We start from the raw sequence: 6,674 nt of genomic DNA, 5'->3' as shown, positions 1-6,674 counted from the left end.
TAGAAAATTCATAAAAAATGTTTTAATAATCCAAAAAAATATGTGGATTTTTTCCTTGACTTCCTTTTTGACTCTAGAATTTTGTTGACTTATTTTTGGAAGTCGTGCATGGTGAATATTTAGTTTGACCTAGGGATGTTTCACATGTATGTAAATTTGATACATTCTACCATATCCATTGTGAAATTCTCATGTTTACAAAGAAATTCTTGAAAATTTTTGTGGTAATTGTAGACTGGCTAATGGTGATTCACATGTAAATTTCATGAATTTTGGATTCCTGGTGTTTGAGTTATGAATTTTGGAACCTAGGTGTGACAATTTGTGTCACACCTCATTATGTCAACTTGCTGGATTTATTTGAATGACCTAGGCTTGTTGAATTGATATGAAATTTTGCATGGATGTTCATTAACATGTTAAGAAGCTATGTGAATTTTTGTGGAATTTTATGTGGCATTTTCAATTTGATTGCTATTTTTCATCTCTGTTGGTCAAATATGCAAGTCCATGTGGTACATGTTTGTAATTTGGATGTGAAATGCTCATATGGTATTGGATAATCATGAAATTTGGTATGATTGTTGTAGACACATGGTATGACATCCCTGTTTTGGTCTCATTCATTTCTTTATTGTTTTCATGGACTTATGAATTTTTGAAGTGAATGCATGTGTTGATGTTGTGATTTGGAGCATGTAATTGTGTCTGTTTTTGTTGATTTTCATTGACATGGTTTCCTTTGTCCAATTAAGCTAAAATTTGACATGCTGGACCTTGATTATGTCCTGTTTAGGTGTAAATTATTTGAGGATTTTTAGAATTGTTTTGATATGGATTTGAATGCAATAGTTCTGTTTGGATGTTTGGTGTTCCATTTGAACTAGTTTGGATTGTTTTGTGCATAAAATGAACATGATGAATGATATGGAAATGGGACTAATTGTGTTGGCTTTTGTTTGACATTAATTTGACTTTGGTTAGAGATCCCTTGCTGTTTAGACATTTTTGTCACCTTTGGACCCTAGGCTTGGCCTAGTGGTCTAGTTTCTAACATTTGATTGATTTTTCAGGATGAAAAGGTGCAATGTGTGTGGAGAATGATCCAAGTTAATTCAATTGATGTTGTTTGATGTTTGTACACTAACATAACTTTGTTTTGTAGGTTGTGAAGTTTGGGCTTGAGCTCATAGCTTGCCTTTGTTGTGCATTAGTTTGTATAGTCTGACTGATTAATACTTGCTGTTTATTTTTGTCTGTCTGAGTACTAACTGTGTTTGACTGTTTCCAGGTACTTTTAGTTGCTCAGTTCCTTGTGAACTTTTGCTTTTCTTTGCTTAAGCAACTTGCATTGAGGTATAACTTCCTAACTTCATGTAGTCTGGAGACCCGGTCTGTTATTTGACCGGGCAAACTGTCTGAAGTCCTCCTTAAGAGGCGATGCTTGTGATTGTTTAATATTGTGCCTAAGCAGGTAAAGTCCTTAATCAAGGCAATTGGTGGAAGGTAGGGATATGCAATCTATCCCCCACTATTCAGTTGAGTCTTCTCCTTGCTCCCATTACATGGTTGTAGCATTGAGATCACAAGCCCAAGATCTTGTGCAGTGCACATTGTGTCAGAGTCTTTGAGTATAGAAGGGTTCCCCCATTCTGGACCCATGCTCATTTGTCAGAAGCTCTCCCTGGTCAGGGATAAGAGCTGTGAGGTCTGATCCTCACTTCACCTTTCATCTGCTTCACCTTAGCCTCGTAATGGCAAGGTTAAGAGCAAACACAGCCCGTACAGATGACTTGCTGAGGCAGTCAAACCTATTGTGTGAGCCCACTTGTTTGGTTATAGTGCGTGCTATGTGGATATCTGTTTGAGATGCTTGTTCTCATTTGATGTATGCTTGAATTATTTTGTATGCTTGTATGCTTGCTTCTTTCCTGGATAGGAGTAGTTTGCTTATGCAAGTAGGATAGAAAACTGAACTTAGGGTAACGACGCATGACAACACTAGGCTCGAGTCCAGCTCCCTGGTAGTGTGTCTTCCCCTGGTTTCTGGCTAGTAATTCAGTCCCTTTCGGGGGAACTACATCGCCCTGATCCTTGTTCCAGACGAGGTATGTAGGCAGGTGGTCGTGCGAGACCACTCCGGGCACTTTTTTTTCTTTATGCGTGTGTTTACTTGTTATCTGATTGTGTGTTTGGTTCGGATGTCGACGTAAGTCCAATGATTGGCTGTCGGGCTCCACGTTTGCCGTTTTGGGTGTGTTTGGTTCGGATGCTGACGTAATTCCATCGAGTGGTTGTCAGGCTCCATGTTTGCCATCTGTTTGTGCGTTTGGTATTGTTTGGCGTGCGTAAGCCGAACTACAGTGGCTCTGATTCTCGTTCCAGACGAGATATGTAGGCATAGGATGCGACGTCCTATCGAGCTCCCTTCTCCTAACCCCACCTGCGTTCCCTGTGTGTGTGTGTGATGTTTTAGCAACCTATTCTTTATTTTAGAACGTGGATCCCGTCGAGTACGACGGACGTGAGGGGTGCTAATACCTTCCCCTTGCGTAACCGACTCCTTTACCCTTTCTCTTTGGTCGCGAGACCATTTCCTTTCCAGGTTTCTCTTAGCGTTTCCTTTCCCTATCTTGGGATAAATAACGCGCAGTGGCGGCTCTGTGTTGTGTTTTTATTTGAGCTTCGCCGGTTGATTTTCGCGGATGCGACATAATGTACGACCAAGTTAGACCTTCAAGTCCTCAGAGGCCACTCAAATTCAGTCTAATGTACGACCAAGTTAGACCTTCAAGTCAGATTCTGCAAATACAGTCTAATGTACGACCAAGTTAGACCTTCCAGTCATCAAATACAGTCTAATGTACGACCAAGTTAGACCTTCAAGTCAGATTCTGCAAATACAGTCTAATGTACGACCAAGTTAGACCTTCCAGTCATCAAATACAGTCTAATGTGCGACCAAGTTAGACCAGATTCTGCTCAGTGACAGTCTAATGTACGACCAAGTTAGACCGTCAAGTCCTCGGATTCTGCCCAGATACAGTCTAATGTACGACCAAGTTAGACCAGATTCTGCTCAGTGACAGTCTAATGTACGACCAAGTTAGACCGTCAAGTCCTCGGATTCTGCCCAGATACAGTCTAATGTACGACCAAGTTAGACCAGATTCTGCTCAGTGACAGTCTAATGTACGACCAAGTTAGACCGTCAAGTCCTCGAATTCTGCCCAGATACAGTCTAATGTACGACCAAGTTAGACCAGATTCTGCTCAGTGACAGTCTAATGTACGACCAAGTTAGACCGTCAAGTCCTCGGATTCTGCTCAGATACAGTCTAATGTACGACCAAGTTAGACCAGATGCTGCTCAAATACAGTCTAATGTACGACCAAGTTAGACCTTCCAGTCATCAAATATAGTCTAATGTACGACCAAGTTAGACCTTCCAGTCATCGAATAAAGTCTAATGTACGACCAAGTTAGACCAGATGCTGCTCAAATACAGTCTAATGTACGACCAAGTTAGACCAGATGCTGCTCAAATACAGTCTAATGTACGACCAAGTTAGACCTTCATCTCCTCAGATGCTACCTAGTGACAGGTACATTTCTGAATTGTAGTCTAGCGTACGACTACCCCCTTTTATCATCAAATTCAGCCTAATGGACGGCTCATTCTGCTCAGATACGGTTTAATGTACGACCCAGTTAGACCTTCATCTGCTCAGATGCTACCTAGTGTACGGTACATTTCTGAAGTGTAGTCGAGCGTACGACTACCCCCTTTCATCATCAGACACAGCCTAACGGACGACTCATCCTGCAACTCCAATACGGTCTAGCATAAGACCCACTTGGATCTTCAACTCAGATACGATCTAGCATACGATCCGGTATGATCTTATCCCCAGCGGCGTATAACACACTCTGACTCCCCAGCGAAGTCGATAAGCATAATGGATGACTCACTATCCGGTCTACTGTATGACCCGGTAGGACACCCATGTCTTCAGATATCGTCTAAACGTACGACACAATCTGAAGCTCTCATCATCAAACTTCCTATCTCCATCAAGACAAATGGACAAGTGCAAATTTTTGGGGCATTCTAAGTGTTCAATAATCTTTCACCTCCAGACCACGAACGACATACTTGCCATCCCAACTCTCTCGGTTCAAGAATATTGAACAGGGGCAGCTGTCATACCCCAAAATTTGCCCATTAATATTTCAAGACATTTTTCAAGGCATTCCGACTCATTTTTATGACACTGATCTTAAAGGAACAAAGGCCCAACTCACGAATGGCCCAATCCAGAAAATGGCCCAAACTGGCCTGTTCGCTACACGCTCGCCTAGCGAACGTTACGTTCGCTACACGCTCGCCTAGCGAACGTTCGCTACGCGTTCGCTACCAGCTCGCCTAGCGAAGCTGACAGACAACAAAAAATTTCGGGCTTCGTTCTGAGCCCATTAGGTCATGGAAAAAGGCATTATAAATACCAGCACTTCAGTAACAAGAGAGGAGGACGAAAAACAGAGGGAGACAGATGAAAACCCTGGCACAAAAACCCTGGAGGCTACTTTAGAAACCCTGAAGGCCGCTCCTCCGCTCCGAAGCTACCGCCGCCCAACTCAATCCGGCTCGCCAATTCAAGGTTGCAATTCGATTGCAAACAGGTTTGCATTACTATTATCGCTTTATTTTCTTAATTTGCATGTGATATCGCTTTATGTTCTTAACTTGCATGTGATATTATAATTGAATTCATAAACATATTTGAGGTTTTGCATGTGAATTTAAGTGTGCCTGAATATTGTGAATGCTGAACCATATAATTATGTGTTGGATGCCATAAGCCATGCCGCAGGTTGAAGTCATACTGTTCTGAAATTCAAAACCCGCAGCCGCTCGCTAGCACATCGCTAAGCGAGCATGTAGCGAGTATTCGCTAGGCCCTCGCTAGGCGAGGCAGAGGCGAACGGGACAATCGCTAATATTTTGTTTGTTATGTCCTATGCGTATCTGATCTATTCTATGTTAATTATGCACTGTTTTGCCTGACATTCATGCTGCTGTGTTCTCTTTTGCGGTGTAATCCTCGATTGCACCCTGATTGGTATTCTAACCCGTTTGCTGAATTTTGTAAAGGTTCACATATCCCAGGAAAAGGTTGCTGTTTAGGTCTTCCACTTTATTTGTGGGATACCCTTGTGGAGACTCACCCTAAATTACTTAATTAATTTTAATATGTTAATTTTAATGTATTAATTTTAATGTATTAATTTTAATGTATTGATTTTAATGTGGAGGCTCATCCTAATTACCTAATTAATTGTAAAACTTTGCCTTTAAATAAGTGATCTTGGACCTCTCTTGGTTACCCCACGATTTCGGTATTACGGTATAATGGTCATGTCCCGCGAATGTAGGGATACACTTAGCAAAGACCCTTCGATTAAATCATCATAAAATAAATCATGGTCCCTCGGATGTTGCCTTCGAAAATACGATTTTGTCCCTCGATGACCCTTCGGTGTAGCCTACGGTTAAATGATGATCGTCCCTTCGAATGCTAAGGTATCCTTACAACGGTTGCCTTCAATGACCTATCGATGACCCTACGATGACCCTTAAACATCCAAAGGGTAAAATTACTTACTTCTCAATAGTAAGGACAGTTTTACCCTCATAAGGATATGAAACGTTCATAACGACCTTAGGAAGGTATAACTCTCAATTGCTGGATCATAACCTAAAACATTTTCCACCCCTCACACTTTACACTTTACAAATCCTAGAAAATCACCACTTGGTATACATTCATACTAGAATCATTACCGAGTTATATTTTTCTAAACCATTTTCAAAATCAAATGAGATAAATACTTTGTATACATTCATACGAGAATCATTACAAAGTTAAACTCTCTTTCAAACATTTTTTAAGCAATTCACCAACACTTTTTCCAGACAAAAATATAAGTGATCCAGCAATTAAGAGCCCATGGATAACCATGGATACAAAGGGTGCTAATACCTTCCCTTTGTATAATGTACCTCCCGAACCCAAAATCTATTGAGGTCTTTCCTGTTCTTTTCCACCTTTCCTTATTGGATAAAAGAAAAGTCGGTGGCGACTCTTGCTATCCGCGACATTGCGATAAAAAGCAAAATACCCCAAGTCAGTTCACCGTATGACAGTATTGATGACCCTGTCTCGGCTGGGGGATACTTGATTTCTGTCTGACGATGAAAACACTCAACAGAGCCTGGCTGGGGATGGAAGAGATGACCTGTCGGTATGGTGGTGCCGACCTCTTCTGGGGAATAATTGGCGTTGCCGGGGAATCGAATTAGCAACGGATTCATTGGAAAGCATGGTTAGACCTTCTCCTTGGTCCCGAAGTCTTGTAGTAATCGCTATTTCTATTTTAAGCATGCATCTTTGTAAACATTGATCATATTCAAATGCATAAATCAATTCAAATTAAATCAATGGACGTTTACGCAAACAAAACAGAGGAAGTAAAACAAAAGCATCTTTTTGGAAATAAAATTGGATTGACTTTGAAAGAGGGCCTATAAACAGGCAATTTGTGTACAAGGAGACAGAAATCCTAGTAAGAGGAAATTGTCAAGAAAGCAAAGAGAAAGCTATGCAGAAAA

Source organism: Lathyrus oleraceus, chromosome 6 (genome assembly GCF_024323335.1).
Source record: "Lathyrus oleraceus cultivar Zhongwan6 chromosome 6, CAAS_Psat_ZW6_1.0, whole genome shotgun sequence".
NCBI classification, from domain to species: domain Eukaryota; kingdom Viridiplantae; phylum Streptophyta; class Magnoliopsida; order Fabales; family Fabaceae; genus Lathyrus; species Lathyrus oleraceus.
This window is presented reverse-complemented; position numbering follows the sequence as displayed.